Genomic DNA, 18539 nt, shown 5'->3' on the forward strand with positions numbered 1-18539 from the left:
AAAATGGACACACCAGTGGGCCAACACTTCTGTGAACCAGGACACAGCATGCAAGATCTAAAAGTACTTGTTCTTAAGGATAACTTCAAAAATGAACAAGCAAGAAAGATTTCTGAGTACAAAATTATGAAAATGTTCAAGACATTAACAGAAGGTTTACTAAGTGGAATGGGATTCATGACTCCTTATGTAACATGATTGACTTGGCTTCACTACCTTCAGAAACCTGCTAGATGTCATGTTTGCTTGCATTAGCTCACTGGCTCCAGCCTGCTGATCACCTGACATCTAACTGCTAAACAGCAACCAGCACAACTGCCATCTTCATGTTTGCTATTTCTCTGCATCAGAGTTTTACTACAGCTAACACCTGGAAATATGCCTGAAGAAGGGGACTAGATCCCAGGAAGCTTGCATTATTTAACTTTATCAGTTAGCCATTAAAAGGTATTACTTTTACAAGACTTTGTTTTTTTCTACCTACAGTAAGTAGTAGAAATCTGAAGGGACTGAAAGATTTTTTACTTGTCCATCTCGTCATGGGGGAATGGGATTCTCAGTATTTAATTTACTCTTTACAAAAGCACTCCCTGGAAGCAGGGCTGGATTTCTGGCAAGGTCACCTAGGCCATGGCTTAGGGCGCCAGAAATCTAGCATTGTTTGGGGCGGCTGAGGGCAGTAAAATATATGCAGCATGGCAGACAGTAATTACAATGATGGCCATGTGTCTCATTCATTCTGCCCGTGGCTGCCAGTTGCAGCCTGCACTCTCCCCTTGAATGAACCCTCTCTGATCGCCTCTCCCCCTCCCTGTAACACACATGCAGTGTAGCCAGAGTCCGTTCTGTTCGCCGCCGCCTGCTTTGCAATAAAAGTTTGCACAGGCATGGCTAGCAGCGGGCCTCCCTACCTGGCAGTTGTACTGAGCAAAAAAGAGAAAAATTACTTGCCCTCTACAAAAGAGTACTGGTCCTTTAATAATGCACTCAGTGCTACCCTCTTACACTGGATGGAGCCAGTAACTGGTAAAAAACAAGAAGGTAGGGAAAGACAGAGTGCACTCCGCTAGTGCATTCAACAGGGTATGCTGATTACACACACTTAAATATTGCACTTATATATCATATGTCTGTGCTGCGCTTTGCTCACTAATCCTCCAGCTGGTCGCCTCAGCCTAAACCAGCCTGGCCAGGGCGGGTGGTGTAGATGGAAATATGAGAGGACGTCCGTCTGGGGAGTGTGGTGCACAGCCTCTGCCGTCTGATGTAAATACCGGTTTCGGCGTTTGTCCACGCCTTCCTCAGGCCCAGCAATGCTGCCCGAGGGATCAGATCACAATCCTCATAGTGCAACATCCATCTTGCTTATGTAGGGGCCTTACAGGATCACTATCACAAAAAATTGTAAAATAAATGAAAACACATAAAAAGTATGTTTCTTCCACAATAAAACGAGCCATAAATTACATGTGATGATCCGCTCAGCTGGCTGCACAGGCAGACAGCTGTTTGTCCATTCCTCTAGTCTGTGGACTGCAGGTCTCTGAAACAGAGACCTGTCTTTCCATTGCAAGTTTCTGGTCTGTTCCCTTGCTGGGGAATTTGCATACATTCGTTATGCAAATCCCCTACCTGCCTTCTTTGATGACTGGCACTATAAGAGCTTTATGTTTCCCAGAATGCTTTGCTGGACATTTCCCTTCTATGGTCTGTTCCTGATGGACACTGCTGGAGTGTCAGCCATTGCTATCTAGTATAGTTAATTCCTGGGGGTTGCTTTAGGCTCCCCTTCTAGCCCAGTCAGGTTGTATTATCTGTATTGCCTGTTCTGTCTTGTCTTGCCTGTTGCCATTGTCCTCGACCAACGGTGGTCGACAGGAAATGGTTCTGATCTCTGTTCTTGGAGTATAGCTGGTGCAGCGGTTGCTACCAGCTATCTCTTCTGTTCTGTCTCCTGGGATCGCGCTAGCTACTTTTCGCTAGCGCTGGGGATCCTTCTGTTCTGTCTTCTGGGATCGCGCTAGCTACTTTTCGCTAGCGCTGGGGATCCTTCTGTTCTGCTACTCTGTACCTGGATCGCGCTAGCCACTTTTCGCTAGTGCTGTGTGGATCCTATCTCTCGCTTGTCCCTGTTTTCGTGTGTCTGTCTTGTCCGCCACGCTTGCTGGAGGCTCGGTGAAGTAACCGTTAAGCAAGCGCTCGCGTCCTCTGTTTCATGTTTGTCTGTTAATGGTTAGTTAGGCGTGCTTGTCTCTATTGTGCTTTTCACGTGGAGATCGCGCATAACCGCGTGCACTGTTGCGAATGAGTGCGGTGTTCGCGGTTAGCTAGCGTTTGTTATTTTCCGTATCTCCTTATTGTATTATTTGCTGTGCCTTTGCTACCCTCGTATTCTATTCTGATCTGACTTGTGTCACGTCTGGCGATCGCACCTCTCGCGATCGCATTCCTATTTCATATCTGCTGTTGTGTGTGCGCGGTCGCGGGGTGGCGACTGGATTGGCGCACACACATACAACCTGTCCCTTTGCTCAATCTCATTCGCAATCGCCTGTCTTGCGATTGCGTTCTGCGCTTCGTACAATTCCTGTCTGGCACTTGTGGAGGTACAGAGGATTGGTTCCTCTGCACTCCCCAGCGCCATCTGCCGACAGGAATTTCCCTCTACGGGTGCGTAGCACCTTTTGCTGGGTGCCTGCAAATATACGCTTGTGGAGGATTTCCGCCGTGTCAGCGCACGCGTTGTGCGCTGATCACGGAGAAAGTTCCACAATCGTTACAGAATGTCCAGCCCAACCCAAAACCCCAGTGTAGACGGAATTTCCGATTTGTACGATTTTGTCGAATATGGCTCTTGTACCTTTAAGAGATTTAAAAAACTTGAACCTGAATCAGCAGACAAATTTTTGTCTGAGTCTACGAAACTGTTAGCGAATCCTGAATTCCAATGCACCCCAGTGTCTACCTGGGCCCCCCCAAATGGTCTACATTCTGTTGGGGGGCGAAATGTCAATCTGGGGTTATGATGTGTTAGATTATACCACCCTCAGTCAAAGACCCCTGGAATTCTTGGCCTTTTTCATTCACAATTGGCTGAGATTACCTCAATTACCATACCCCCTTAATGAGTTGTTGTCAGCAGCTCAATCAGCTGTTCCATCTACTCTTTCATCCATAAAGCAGCCATCCAAAGCCTCTAAGTCTAAACGTAAAAGATCTAGGAAAGCTTCCCAGCGGAAAGATCCGTTGCCCATGGCAACCACAGATAGAGAGGTTATTTCTGTCAAGTCTGAAATGGGCAAAACCATGCAGTATGATAATGATGTTTATAATGCATCTGCTGATCAGTTTCCAGGTTTTTTGCCCCAATCCAAAGCTTATGTGGATCCTGCCATAGGTAGGATCGCACACTATATTAAAGCAGTTAAAAAATCTGTACTCGTTCCTGATCCCCACCCATATGGAGATTATTTAGATACTGGGTTGTTCGAACCGCCATTTGCCTCATGGGAAATCGGGGCCTTGGTGGAGGAATTTGATTTGGATTGGAAAGCCTTTTGCGATTTTTACATCGCAAAAAGCGCGGATGTCCTGAACGATTGTCTTGACTCTGTGTGCCTTTTGATTGATTCTGATGAATGTGACGAGTGTGTTGTGGATCTGGTGATGTATGTGTGGCAGATCATTTTGGATTAACTACACACACACCAATTAATTGATCTCAATAAAGAGGTAAAAGATTCCTGTTCTGTTCCTGCTCCAGTTCCATCTGTAGACTGTGCGCACTATGATTGTTCATCCTTTGTTAAGTGTGCATGGGAGCCCCCGTTTGAGAAATGGGAGATCGAGCTCCTGGTCTATGAATTGGAATGTGATTGGAGATCGTTTTACAATCATTACCTTTCTAAAAACGAAGCAGTTTTGTATGCGTGCATTGAGTCTGCGTGCACTTTAATCAAGACTGGTGAATGTATCTCTGACTTTGTGACTCCGCTGTTTGACGTGTGGAGAATGATTTTGGATGAACTACATGCGCTTCAATCTGCTAAAAACACATTGTCAGCGGACGATTGTTCCAATCCTCTGGATTTAAAGAAAGTGAGTTTTGAATGCATTCCCTTTCCCAAAGCAACTAAGTGTTTGAAGTCTGAGTGCAAGTCGTTCAGAGCAGTTGCTTGTGTGGAAGTTGAACCAGTGCGGTCTGATGTCGCCACCGCACGTATGACTGCAAAAGGTCTGTGTGGTCCTGTGTCTAAGGAAGACAGATTTTTTCCCTCAGGTTCTCTAAGATCGTCCGTTTGTGAGCCTGCCATGGGGAAAATTCCTAAGTTATGCAACTTTAAGAAAATTATTGATGTGTTTAATAAAGTTTCTCCTGTTGTTGTCGCCACTTCTTTTGCAAATGAATCTATGTCTTATTCTGTTCGCACCTGTGCAGGCCTGTTGCCTGATGACAGTTGCTCCAGTGTTTCTGTCCTAGATGCCTTGCAGTCTGCTCCGCAGATCGCGGAGGTTTGCGATATGGAAGCGTCAGTTTCGCAACCTAAAGCGATCTTGGATCCGCAAATTTTGCGTTCTGACTCCTCGGATTCGACATTGTTGGCCGAGTCTAAGAGTGAGACAGCGCTTCGGTTTTGCGAATCTGATGCTGAAGCTTCTTTGCCTTGTCCAGAGAAGCTTTCTCTGAACCTGCCCTGTACCATGAATGAAGGCATGATGTCCACTTGCATTGACATTTGCGAGTCTGATTCTGAAGAAAGTATTGACTCTCCACCCAGTACTCTGGATGAGTCAATATTGCCTTGTACAATATCTCCTGCCCCGCCCCTAGAGGCTCGTCTAGGTATTGCTGCTATTTTTACCTGTCTTTCTGCAGTTTTGGAGTTGCAAGCTAGTTTGACTACTACGCAGAGTTCTGGGTGCAGCGAGATTAAAGTTAGGGAGTCAGTGTGTGGTCCAGTGAATATTCCTGTACGTTCCACTCATGATGATGAAATTCAGTCTCAGTTTATGGTGGAACCTTCCCTGGGACATCTGCCCTGTTCTCAAAATAAAGTTCCAGTTTTGCCCTGTAACATGGATAGTACAGAATCCTTCTTAGACAACTTGAAAAATGATGTTCCTGAGGTCTTTTTTGATAATCTGAAGGTCTCCGAGTTCCTCCCAAAGGGTGCAGAACTTGTAGGAGATGTCTCCTGCCCCCCAGGTCCTTCTGAGGTGTTGCCCACTTCAGTAGGCATTGCTGCCTTGCTGACTACTTTTGCAGCTCTTGTGGAGCTTCATTCATGTGTAGTCAATGATGATATTACAGTTACAGAAAATTCTGAATTTGAGTCCGAGTCTTCTTTTGAAAGATCAGTACCTGTGACCTTTACTCGTGATGATTTTCTGCCCGGTACTGGTTTTGGTCTTGTCGTGTCGGACTCTGAGGTTGGCAGTTCCCCGACATGTCCTGAGGTTTCTCCTGTACTAGTGTACCCCGATGTGCTCTGTGACCCAGAAAGCCCAAGTGTGCCTCGGTTACCAGCGTACTCAGATGCTTCCTCAGTGGAGACATGTTCTGATATAGCCTGCCTGCTTGCATGCCCAGAAGTGGTCCCTGAAAGTCCTGATCTTGATGGGTGTCCTGCTAATTTTGAGTCTGGAATGATCATAGGTTCCATAGGGGTTCTTGGTGGTTCTCCATGTGAGCCTGGTGAGCGTTCTGGCTTCTTGGGATCTCTGCGGAGCTTCAAGGCGTTCTGGGAGATTCCGGGAAAGGTTTTGCTTGGTGCCCTGAATACGATCAGCAATGGCTTTGGTGTTGTAAGGGACACTTCGAACAGGTATTGTGGCAGGTTTGGTATTCTTGGACGCTCCTTGGAAGGTGGTGGGTATTGTCTGGAGGGTGTCGATGGCTTCTTCTCTGGTGTCCACAGTCCTGATGGGTGTTACGCTGAGACTTGCAGTGCTGATGGGCATGTTTCGGTGGCTTCTGCTTCCGATGAGGTCGGTTTCGGATGGACTGACTCTGGAATTGGGCCTTGTCGGGCTGTCCTGACCTTCATGAGTCTTCAGTTAGAGTTTTGTGATGATACTAGTTTTGAGGGATGTCTGGAATCCATCCCTAGAGGGGAGGGTACTGTGATGATCCGCTCAGCTGGCTGCACAGGCAGACAGCTGTTTGTCCATTCCTCTAGTCTGTGGGCTGCAGGTCTCTGAAACAGAGACCTGTCTTTCCATTGCAAGTTTCTGGTCTGTTCCCTTGCTGGGGAATTTGCATACATTCGTTATGCAAATCCCCTACCTGCCTTCTTTGATGACTGGCACTATAAGAGCTTTATGTTTCCCAGAATGCTTTGCTGGACATTTCCCTTCTATGGTCTGTTCCTGATGGACACTGCTGGAGTGTCAGCCATTGCTATCTAGTATAGTTAATTCCTGGGGTTGCTTTAGGCTCCCCTTCTAGCCCAGTCAGGTTGTATTATCTGTATTGCCTGTTCTGTCTTGTCTTGCCTGTTGCCATTGTCCTCGACCAACGGTGGTCGACAGGAAATGGTTCTGATCTCTGTTCTTGGAGTATAGCTGGTGCAGCGGTTGCTACCAGCTATCTCTTCTGTTCTGTCTCCTGGGATCGCGCTAGCTACTTTTCGCTAGCGCTGGGGATCCTTCTGTTCTGTCTTCTGGGATCGCGCTAGCTACTTTTCGCTAGCGCTGGGGATCCTTCTGTTCTGCTACTCTGTACCTGGATCGCGCTAGCCACTTTTCGCTAGTGCTGTGGATCCTATCTCTCGCTTGTCCCTGTTTTCGTGTGTCTGTCTTGTCCGCCACGCTTGCTGGAGGCTCGGTGAAGTAACCGTTAAGCAAGCGCTCGCGTCCTCTGTTTCATGTTTGTCTGTTAATGGTTAGTTAGGCGTGCTTGTCTCTATTGTGCTTATCACGTGGAGATCGCGCATAACCGCGTGCACTGTTGCGAATGAGTGCGGTGTTCGCGGTTAGCTAGCGTTTGTTATTTTCCGTATCTCCTTATTGTATTATTTGCTGTGCCTTTGCTACCCTCGTATTCTATTCTGATCTGCCTTGTGTCACGTCTGGCGATCGCACCTCTCGCGATCGCGTTCCTATTTCATATCTGCTGTTGTGTGTGCGCGGTCGCGGGGTGGCGACTGGATTGGCGCACACACATACAACCTGTCCCTTTGCTCAATCTCATTCGCAATCGCCTGTCTTGCGATTGCGTTCTGCGCCTCGTACAATTCCTGTCTGGCACTTGTGGAGGTACAGAGGATTGGTTCCTCTGCACTCCTCAGCGCCATCTGCCGACAGGAATTTCCCTCTACGGGTGCGTAGCACCTTTTGCTGGGTGCCTGCAAATATATGCTTGTGGAGGATTTCCGCCGTGTCAGCGCACGCGTTGTGCGCTGATCACGGAGAAAGTTCCACAATCGTTACATTACATTTCTCCTATATTGCTGTCATTTACAGTATGTAGTAGAAATCTGACAGAACTGACAGGTTTTGGACTAGCCCATCTCCTCATGGGGAATTATCAGGGTTTTCTTTATATTCAAAAGTACTTAGTGAGCTGCAGTTGCTCAGTACAACTCAAGAAGGTAGGGAAAGACAGAGTGCGCTCCGATAGTGCATTAAACAGGGTATGTTGATTACAGGCTGCACTTAAATATTGCACTTATATATCATATGTCTGTGTTGCGCTTTGCTCACTAATCCTCCAGCTGCTCGCCTCAGCCTAAACCAACCTGGCCAGGGCGGGTGGTGTAGATGGAAATACAAGAGGACTTCCGTCTGGCGAGTGCGGTGCACAGCCTCTACCGTCTGACGTCACTACCGGTTTCGGCATTTGTCCACACCTTCCTCAGGACCTGAGGAAGATGTGGACATCTACACCACCATCTACACCACCCGCCCTGGCCAGGCTGGTTTAGGCTGAGGTGACCAGTTTTCATTTATTCAGTGTGTTTTCATTTATTTTACAATTTTTTGTGATAGTGATCCTGTAAGGCCCCTACATAAGCAAGATGGATGTTGCACTATGGGGATTGGGATCTGATCCCTTGGGCAGCATTGCTGGGCCTGAGGAAGGCGTGGACAAACGCCGAAACCGGTAGTGACATCAGACGGCAGAGGCTGTGCACCACACTCCCCAGACGGACGTCCTCTCGTATTTCCATCTACACCATCCGCCCTGGCCAGGTTGGTTTAGGCTGAGGCGACCAGCTGGAGGATTAGTGAGCAAAGCGCAGCACAGACATATGATATATAAGTGCAATATTTAAGTGCAGCCTGTAATCAGCCTACCCTGTTTAATGCACTATCGGAGTGCACTCTGTCTTTCCCTACCTTCTTGAGTTGTACTGAGCAACTGCAGCTCACTAAGTGCTTTTGAATATAAAGAAAACCCAGAGGATTCCCCATGAGGAGCTGGGCTAGTCCAAAACCTGTCAGTTCTGTCAGATTTCTACTACCTACTGTAAATGACAGCAACATAGGAGAAATGTAATTTATGGCTCATTTTATTGTGGAAGAAACATACTTTTTATGTGTTTTTTATTTATTTTACACCTGGATGAGAGGGATATTGAGGCTGACTTATTTGTTTCCTTTTAAACTATGTAAATTGCCTGGCTGTCCTGCTGATCCTCTGTCTCTCAGCCATGGACCCCGAACCAGCACGCAGATCAGATGTTTCTGACTGAAGTCTGACTAGATTAGCCACATGCTTGTTTGTGTCAATTGTGACAGTGTATCTCTCCCTCCTGTCTCTTCCCCATCCCTTGCTTGTAGAGTTGTGAAACACAGGCTGGGGGCTGGAATGATTCGTATGTGATCTGTCCAGGTGGAGAAGCTTACTAGCAAGTACGGATTAAAGCATGCCAGCAAACTTGCCAAGTAAAACTGTAGGTAACTTTTCTTCAATCACAGGACCCTTATTTAGACAATCTGCTCTGCTCAAAAGCCTCTGAGTTCTGTTTGTGATGTTTACACTTGGTCCCTATCATTGCTGATGCTGAATTAGCTAGCCTTGATTTTGTCACCTTAGTTAGGCAAAAAATATCTAAAGCTTGCCATACAAACATTGATTTTGATCACCCAAATTGGCCCCACCAGCCAGCCATCATACCCCCTTTGTGCCCTCCCAGAAATTTGAAGTTGGAGTTACCACTGACTACCAGACAGTTTGTATTGTTTAAAAGGAAATACATATGGTAGCCTCCATATTATTATCACTTTGCGTTCCCTCTAGGCTACTTCTTAATATCTAGTTTTCCTAAGTTTCATACATTGCTGTTGCACTTTGCTTAAAAAAAAGAAAACGAGAGATCCTTAAGCCTTGTTTACTTGATAAATAATTTGAGAGGCCACAAGGTAACATAGTGCCTAGAAGGGAATAGAGAAATATGCATATGTATGTACACTCTGCCTATTTATTTTAATAGAACTGCAAAAACAGGAGACCACCATAGTTCACAGATCCTGCACGCTGTTTTGATTGCCTGGTAGGCAAGATGTACCACAGCCGCACCCAAACTGCTATCTCCAGGCTTAATAAATCAACCTCTTTGTGACACAATCATTGAAAATGTCACCCATGTTTGGCTTTATACCACAACAAAGTGAAACTTTATTGAGCATTAACATTCCAATCAGGTCACCTCTAAACCGTACTAAGGCTTCACCAAACTTTGTAGAAGATCCTTATCAGCTTCTGAAATGAATGCAGATACTGATCCATGTGAAATATACAGTGGGTTGCAAAAGTATTCAGCCCCCTTGAAGTTTTCCACATTTTGTTGTATTACTGCCACAAACATTCATCAATTTTATTAGAATTCCACATGAAAGACCAACACAAAGTGGTGTACACAGGAGAAGTGGAACGAAAATCATACATGATTCCAAACATTTTTTACAAATAAATAACTGCAAAGTGGTGTGTGTATAATTATTCGGTCCCCTTTGATCTGAGTGCAGTCAGTTGCCTATAGACATTGCCTGATGAGTGCTAATGACTAAACAGAGTGCACCTGTGTGTAATCTAATGTCAGTACAAATACAGCTGCTTTGTGAGGGCCTCAGAGGTTGTCTAAGAGAATATTGGGAGCAACAACACCGTGAAGTCCAAAGAACACACAAGACAGGTCCAAGACAGGTCAGGGATCAAGTTATTGAGAAATTTAAAGCAGGCTTAGGCTACAAAAAGATTTCCAAAGCCTTGAACATCCCAAGGAGCACTGTTCAAGCGATCATTCAGAAATGGAAGGAGTATGGCACAACTGTACACCTACCAAGACAAGGCCATCCACCTAAACTCACAGGCCGAACAAGGAGAGCGCTGATCAGAAATGCAGTCAAGAGGCCCATGGTGACTCTGGATGAGCTGCAGAGATCTACAGCTCAGGTGGGAGACTCTGTCCATAGGACAACTATTAGTCATACACTGTACAAAGTTGGCCTTTATGGAAGAGTGGCAAGAAGAAAGGCATTGTTAACAGAAAGCATAAGAAGTCCCGTTTGCAGTTTGCCACAAGCCATGTGGGGGACACAGCAACCATGTGGAAGAAGGTGCTCTGGTTAGATGAGACCAAAATGGAACTTTTTGGCCAAAATGCAAAACACTTGATTCACAAAGCCGTGCTAACAGTTTTGCAGTTCGCTGCAAATTATGTGCGCAAAAGTCTGCGATCGCGCGAATCGCAGCACTTTGAGTGCGCAAAAGTCCACGAACGGCACTTCACGTGCTAACTGTTTAGCACACCCGTGCTAAACTGTTAGCACGGCTTTGTGAATCAAGCCCCATGTGTGGCAGAAAACTAACACTGCACATCACTCTGAACACACCATCCCCACTGTCAAATATGGTGGTGGCAGCATCATGCTCTGCTCGGGGGATGCATATCTTCAGCAGGGACAGGGAAGCTGGTCAGAGTTGATGGATGGAGCCAAATACAGGGCAAACTTGGAAGAAAACCTCTTGGAGACTGCAAAAGACTTGAGACGGGGGCAGAGGTTCACCTTCCAGCAGGACAATGACCCTAAACATAAAGCCAGGGCAACGATGGAATGGTTTAAAACAAAAGATATCTATGTGTTAGAATAGCCCAGTCAAAGTCCAGATCTAAATCCAATCGCGAATCTGTGGCAAGATCTGAAAACTGTTGTTTACAAACGCTGTTCATCTAATCTGACTGAGCTGGAGCTGTTTTGCAAAGAGGAATGGGCAAGGATTCCAGTCTCTAGATGTGCAAAGCTGGTAGACATACCCTAAAAGACTGGCAGCTGTAATTGCAGCAAAAGGTGGTTCTACAAAGTATTGACTCAGGGGGCGAATAATTACGCACACCCCACTTTGCAGTTATTTATTTGCCAAAAATGTTTGGAATGATGTATGATATTCGATCCACTTCTCACATGTACACCACTTTGTGTTGGTCTTTCGGGTGGAATTCCAATAAAATTGATGAATGTTAGTGACAGTAATGTGACAAAATGTGGAAAACTTCAAGGGGGCCGAATACTTTTGCAACCCACTGTAGCAAACGTATAACACATTCTTCCTTTTCGATATTGACAAATGCCATTTGGCTCTTACTATGTACCCATTGAAAAAACGTTACATAATTGTATTCAATGCCAAGCAGAAGAAGCTAAAGCAAATAACATTTTGGGATGCATTAAAAGAGAAAAAAACATTACTTTTATACATTATTTTATTATAAATTAAATGATTAAAAACATTTTTGTGCTTGCTCTGAATATCTCTGCAAAGAGTTCGGCTTTTCTGAGAGAACATTACCATAACTGTTTTTACTGAATATTGTTATTTTTTGCTATCTCTAGAAAGGTTGTTGAAATAATTATTTTCCCTATAGGACAAGCTAAAGTTCGATTTGCGTATTCGCACACTAATGCAAATTGGTGGCAACTTCCTTATCTCTATGGGAGATCGCAGATTGTATTGATTGTACATACACTCAACATTGTATTATGTGTGGACTCACTAACCTATCTAACAGGAATTGGAGGATGATGTCACAGTGTTCTTTACAGTAAGAGTGATTAAAACAAGTTTTTGATCTATGCGCTCGAGCTCCGCACGGCTATTGTTAAGGTTATCTGTTTTATTGACCTGAGGAAGCGGGCTGAGTCCCGTGAAACGCGTTGTCTACAGTATAACCGTTATTTTAACCATTTAATGACATTGTAACATATTAAAACGTGATGCTTTAGCTTATTAATGGCAACATGACGTTTTAATACGTCGCGCGTTCCCGCCGCCGCTCCGCACGTGTGCGCGCTGCTAACGCCACTGTTACCGTCGGGATCCCTTGCTAACTGATTGGGGAAGAGGACCGAGCGGTCCTCTAGCCAATCCCACTGCCTGAAGTGAATGGACATGACCGCAAACAGCGGCCCCCTCCATTCATAAAACAGGAAACTGTTACAGTTTAATAAAGTGTAAAAAAAAAAACTATCACTTCCTATAACGGGAGAGTGTTCACTAGCACTAGCACTATACTACACATTCAAACACATACATATACAAGTACATACACATAATTAATAAAAATTAATAAAATTACACTTCCAACCCTCCCCCCCCCCCCCAAAAAAAAAAAAACACAAAAAATCAGCTTAAAATAAATAAATAAATAGTTGCCTTAGATACTCAGCTTTTTTAATCTATATTTTATGAGGGAAAATTAATTTTAATTTATTACATAGGGGCTTGTAATTATGGTCAGAACAAAAAAACAAAACAAAAATAACACCTATATTTCAAAATAATATATTGTCGACATATATTGTGATAGGGACATAATTTAAACGGTTTAATAATCGGGACAACTGGGCAAATAAAATGTGTTGGTTTTATCCAAAGGAGAATGTTTAATTTTAAAACTATAATGGCTGAAAACTGAGAAATAATGATTTTTTTCCTATTATTTTTGTATTTTTCCCATTAAAACGCATTTAGAATTAAAAAAATTTCTTAGCAAAATGTACTACCCACAGAAAGCCTAATTGGTGGCGAAAAAAACGAGGTATAGATAATTTTCTTGTGATAAGTAGTAATAAAGTTATTAGGGAATAAAAGGGAGGAGTGCTGCAGGGGAAAATTGCTCTGGTCTGTTAGGGTAAAAACCCTTGGGGGTGAACTGGTTAATAAAGACTCCTTTTTCTACCTACGTGAGTCTTCTTTGGAGGTAAGACACCTCCTTATCATACCATATATTTTTAGTTATTATTTTTTATTTTCTTTTTATTTTATTTTCTTTTATTTAATGTATGAATAAAACTATCCAGCTGTTGCCACAACATATTTTTGGGTGCCTCCACCAACGTGCTTTACCTATACCTGATGTTTAACTCTTTCAGGCAGAGAGAGAAAAAAAAGAAACACAGCCTAATCATTTGTGTGCTTGGCACTGTACATACATGTCTATCTCATCATGTCACATGTCACCTCGGTTGTCCTTTATCAAGGCTTTACTTGGATAGGCTGGAGTTAAAACTTAACTGGAGATTAAAAAAAAACACTTTAATTTATTGAGACCTTGTCACATTATTTTTTTTTTCATTTGTTGAACTTTCCTTTTTTTCTCGTCTAACTTTATTGCTTTATTTGCTATCAGCCAATCATTCACTTCAAAATGCAAAGTGCAGAAAGCGCATGGTTTTCTGCACTGCCTAGTGTGCTCCCAGCCTAAAAGATCTATGTTAACTATATCAATTACCTTTCACACTAGTAAGATAGTGTGCAATATTAACAAATCAGATATTGGGCACGATTCACAAAGCTTTTTCACCTGTTTTCACCTTATCTATGTAACTTTTTTTAAGCTGCCAAAGAGCAAAAATATAATAATATTAAGGTAAGAAAAGTAATATTGAAATTAGGTTCATTAGGAACAACTTACTTTCAGTGATTATTTTGCTTGTAAATGTGCTGAAAGATTATTTTTATCAATTAGGTGAGAAGTTATGAGAAGTTTTGTGATTAGAGCTCTATTCACAAAACTTCTCATGCATGACTTATTTATCACCTAATTGATGAAAATAACCTTTCAGCAGGGCCAAATTTACCATAAGGCACTGTAAACACGTGCCTACAGGTGCCTGATAATGGAAAGGCAGCTCACTCCACCTCCTTCCCCCTTCAAGTGGCTCCCTTCTGCCTTTCCTATGCAGAGTCCAGAGTAGAGTGTAAATGAGAGGTTACTCACTCGGGTCTCGACTGGCCAGATCTCCCTTCAGTCGGGGGTACTTTTAGCTACCTAATACTTGGGGGCACCCCTAGCTACTTAATACTGAGGATAGCTCTGGCTACCTAATACTAAGGGACACCTGTAGCTACCTATGATGGGCACCCCCTTTAGCACCTCCCTTTCCCTTTCCGGCCCTGCCTTTCAGCACATTTACAAGCAAAATAATCACTCAAAGTAAATTGTTCCTGATGAACTTCATTCCAATATTACTTTTCTTACTTTAATTATATTATATTTTTGCTCTTTGGGAGCTTAAAGTGAACCAGAGACGAAGCACCCTCATGTATTTTACCATATATATCAATGGGAACATAACAGTAAACCTTGTAGCTCTGCTTTCCTGCTATGTATCCTCGTAGCAGGAAAACAGAGCCAAGAGGGAGCGGGCTTGGGTTTGAAAAGACATCACAGAACATTGACTCAGCTATAACATTCCTGGACAAAGCTATACTGAATGCTCAGTCGGGGATTCTTATCAGAGCTGATAACAGGCAGATTTAGCAGAGACGAATGAAACAAAGAATAGGTGTTTAGGGTCTTTTTCCACTACCCTGTGATTTGAAATTTTATTCCAATCGCAAAACGCAAGGTATATTAAAGTAATGGAAACTGCAGCAGCAATTTCCATTAGTGCGATCCGATTGCAATGCGATTTTGGTCAAAACGCAATCGTCGTCCTGTCGGGTTTTGGATGCGATTGAGCTATACTATACTGAGTATAGTAGCTCAATTGCAATCGCAATCACATGGTGGAAATTGAAACACAATTGTGATCGCGATCGCATTTCATAGTGGAAAAAAGCCTTTCCTGTCATGTTCTCATTGATATATATGGTAAAATACATGAGGGTGCTTCATCTCTGGTTCTCTTTAAAAAGGTAACATAAATAAGGTGAAAACAGATGAAAAAGATTTGTGAATCATGCCCAAAACTGTGCATTTATTTTCAACCTAAAACTGAAGTCCTATGTTAGTCTGCAATATGTGCTTTCTTTGTGATACACTCTTATCAACAAAGGTGCTCATTGGTTCATATCAATGGAACAGTGGGGAGCCCAGTTTGATATTTAGATGCTTTCACTACTAGAGCTCTCTTTCTATATATTACACTCACGATTTATGGAAAGTTGTTAGACTTATTGTACGTTTTTAAAAAAAAAAATGCTATTTTATATTTAAAGGGACTCCGAGGAGTGCCTGAATTTAAGTGAATACACTTACCTGGGGCTTCTTCCAGCTCACCGTAGGCGGTGAGGTCCCGCGGCGTCCTCCTGGCTCCTCTCCTTAAGGCTCCGCCAGCCCCCATTACCGGCGTCACCCGGCGACACCCGGGCCGGGTGTCGGGCTGGCTCTTCCTGGTTAAGCATGCAATGCTTCATCACGCCGGCCGCTTAGCGTCATCACGCCGGCGGGCGTGACAGGTCTGCACATGCGCGGACGGCCGCCGTGATTATGCGAAGTGGCCAGTGTGATGACGCATTGCGTCCTTAACCAGGAAGAGCCGAAGAGCAAAAGAATGCATTCCTTTGTGAACTAAGACCCCGGCTTTTAATTTAGCTGTAGGGATAACAGTAGTGCCTGGATGAGTGAATCTGTGAATGCATTTGTTTGAACATTTGCATGCGAGCGTGCAAAGGGTTACTGATTTTTGCTATTTTTCTGGCCACACCCCCTTTAGTACCTCCCTTTCCTTAAATTACTTATTAAATGTCCTAACTAGAGGCGATGTGCCTGGATTTATGCGTTTTTTCTTGTTACTGACCATTGTGGACAGGGTTTTAATCCAATGCACTCCCTCCTTACCTTTTTGTGTTTTTTGTCAGCATGCACACAACTTATGCTGGTGTATATGCATTGTGCGCATGGATACATTACGTTAGCTCCCTTGTGCGATTGGTATAATGCGCTATCTGTCCCATGAGAGGACGTCAGGATGTGTGCTCCTAATCCCTAGATAGGTTTGATGCAATGAATGTTTGCATGTCTGCACTATGCATGTTACAGGGCCAGAGTTAGGACACCTACGTTTACCTGGGTACTTCTGCACAGTGTAGGTGACTAAGCAAAAGAATGCATTCCTTTGTGCACTAAGACCCCAGCTTTTAATTTAGCTGTAGGGATAACAGTGGTGTCTGGATGAGTGAATCTGTGAATGCATTTGTTTGAACATTTGCATGCGAGCGTGCAAAGGGTTACAGATTTTTGCTATTTTTCTGGCCACACCCCCTTTAGCACCTCCCTTTCCTTAAAGTACTTATTTAAATGTCCTAACTAGAGGCGATGTGCCTGGATTTATTTGTTTTTTCTTAACCAGGAAGAGCAGGTCCGACACCCGGCACGGGTGTCGCCGGGTGACGCAAGAAACGGGGGCCAGCAGAGCCTGAAGGAGAGGAGCCAGGAGGACTACGCCACCTACGGTGACCTGAAAGAAGCCCCAGGTAAGTGTATTCTTTTAAATTCAGGCACTCTTTTGAGTCCCTTTAAAGAAAACCTGAGGTGAAATTACCATAAGCTGATGAGATAAATAATTGTATCTATCCTCCTACTCCTGAAAATTACTTTTTTTAATCAGTTTTATTTTTTTATTTATTTTTTTTATTTTAAAGCTAAAAAAGTAGGTTTAATGTTGTAATTTCCCATACGACTGAGACGAGTTTGATAAAAGAATTGATACTTACCTGGGGCTTCCCAATGCCCCATGACCACCATTCATTCATTCATTCTTTTTTTTTTTTTTTTTTACAATATTCATTTACTGAATAAATTATTTAGTCAGTGTAAAAAAAAAAAAATCAAAGTTATGGTTCAATTTCAGCAAAAACGCATAAGTACAAATGTTACGAAATATGTATATTTGAGTATGCCTGGGTCTCTAGTTTTCCCGAATGGTGACATTTATGGCTTTTCTCAACTGTTCAAATGCTCCATGGGCTTTGCTAAGAAATAATGACTGTATTACTTTGGGTGCAAAAAATGGCCTTGAAAAATCAATGGGTGCTGCTTATGGTTAACAGTGTATTGCTTTGCCAAAAAAGCCATCTGATTATGTATATAAAGTATAATTTTAATTGTAACAAGCAAGAGAAAAGAATCTGGGGTGTTTGAGATCTGAGGCCTATGTCATTTGAAATTGTTTTGCAGCAAACTGAATGAAAAGCAATAAATACACCTTTATTTCCAAACAATATATTGTCACAATTCTTTGTACTAGGGAGGGACATAATTTAAATCTTGTGATAATCAGTACAAATAGGCAGATAAAATGTGTGGATTTTATGTACTTTGTGCAATGTTTATTTTAAAACTATAGTGGATAAAATTGGAGAAATAGTGTATTTTTTCATGTTTTCCCCTTTAAAATGCATAGAAAGTAAAGTAACTACTGAAAAAAAATATCATCTCCCAAAAGAGTAATTTGTGGTAAAAAAAAAAAAAAAAACAAGGTATAGATCATTTTGTTGTGAAAAGTAGCAGAAAAAATTATTGGTGAATGAAAGGGAAGAGCGTTGATATGTGAAAATTGCTCTGGTCCTTTAGGCCTCTTTCACATCAGGACGTTGCGTTTTAGGGGATGTTAAGGTCGCATAACGTGCCCCTAATGCAATGCCTGGTGGTGTTGAAGGAGGACGCTATATAGAGCCGCGTTACGTGGCTCTTGGTGCGCCTTTTTTCTCCTATAGACTGCGAAGACCACGTGATCGGAACACTCCGCATCACGTGGTCCCGCCAGCCAATAAGCGGCCGCTCCAGGAAGAAAACACTGCAGTGCAGTGAATATTAGTTAGCCATGTGGCTGGGATCACTAGCGGACTCTCCCCTCCTCCTCGTGCACGGAAAAAAATTGAAAACCAACATTACTGAGCATGTGCAAACAGTGTAACGCAGCTAAAACCGCGTATAACGTACAGCATGCTGCACTTTCATATAACGTGCAGCGCAGGGGCGTAGCAATAGGGGTTGCAGAGGTTGCGACCGCATCGGGGCCCTTAGGCCAGAGGGGCCCCAAAGGGCCCTTCCTCAACTACAGTATTAGCTCTCTATTGGTCCTGTGCTCATAATAATCACTTCTATAGAAACTTTGAATAGCAGTAATCATTAACAAGCTATTTCCCATCCCTTTCTTGCACCTCTGACACTGTAGTTGCCATTGGCAGGTTTTGGTGCGCCGTATCAATTGTTATGTATAGAGAGCTTGGGGGGCCCCATTGTAAAACTTGCATCAGGGCCAACAGCCCCTTAGCTACGCCACTGGTGCAGCGTTACAATGTAACG

General features: G+C 43.5%; 1 protein-coding gene and 1 long non-coding RNA gene across 4 annotated transcripts in view; one reads left to right on the forward strand and one right to left on the reverse strand.

The window, feature by feature from the left end:
- Window positions 1-18539, reverse strand: part of LOC137534233 (membrane-spanning 4-domains subfamily A member 4A-like) — a 51015-nt gene that overhangs the window by 21116 nt on the left and 11360 nt on the right. The gene's annotated exons all lie outside the window — the stretch shown is intronic.
- The window catches only part of LOC137534234 (uncharacterized), an 80972-nt gene continuing 62777 nt past the window's right edge, over window positions 345-18539 (forward strand). For both annotated transcript variants that reach the window (XR_011024334.1, XR_011024335.1), the window contains exons 1-2: window positions 345-447; window positions 16582-16705. This is a non-coding gene — a long non-coding RNA (uncharacterized lncRNA). The remainder of the gene's footprint in view (window positions 448-16581; window positions 16706-18539) is intronic.

The sequence above is a fragment of the Hyperolius riggenbachi genome, chromosome 10 (assembly GCF_040937935.1).
Source record: "Hyperolius riggenbachi isolate aHypRig1 chromosome 10, aHypRig1.pri, whole genome shotgun sequence".
In the NCBI taxonomy this organism is placed as follows: domain Eukaryota; kingdom Metazoa; phylum Chordata; class Amphibia; order Anura; family Hyperoliidae; genus Hyperolius; species Hyperolius riggenbachi.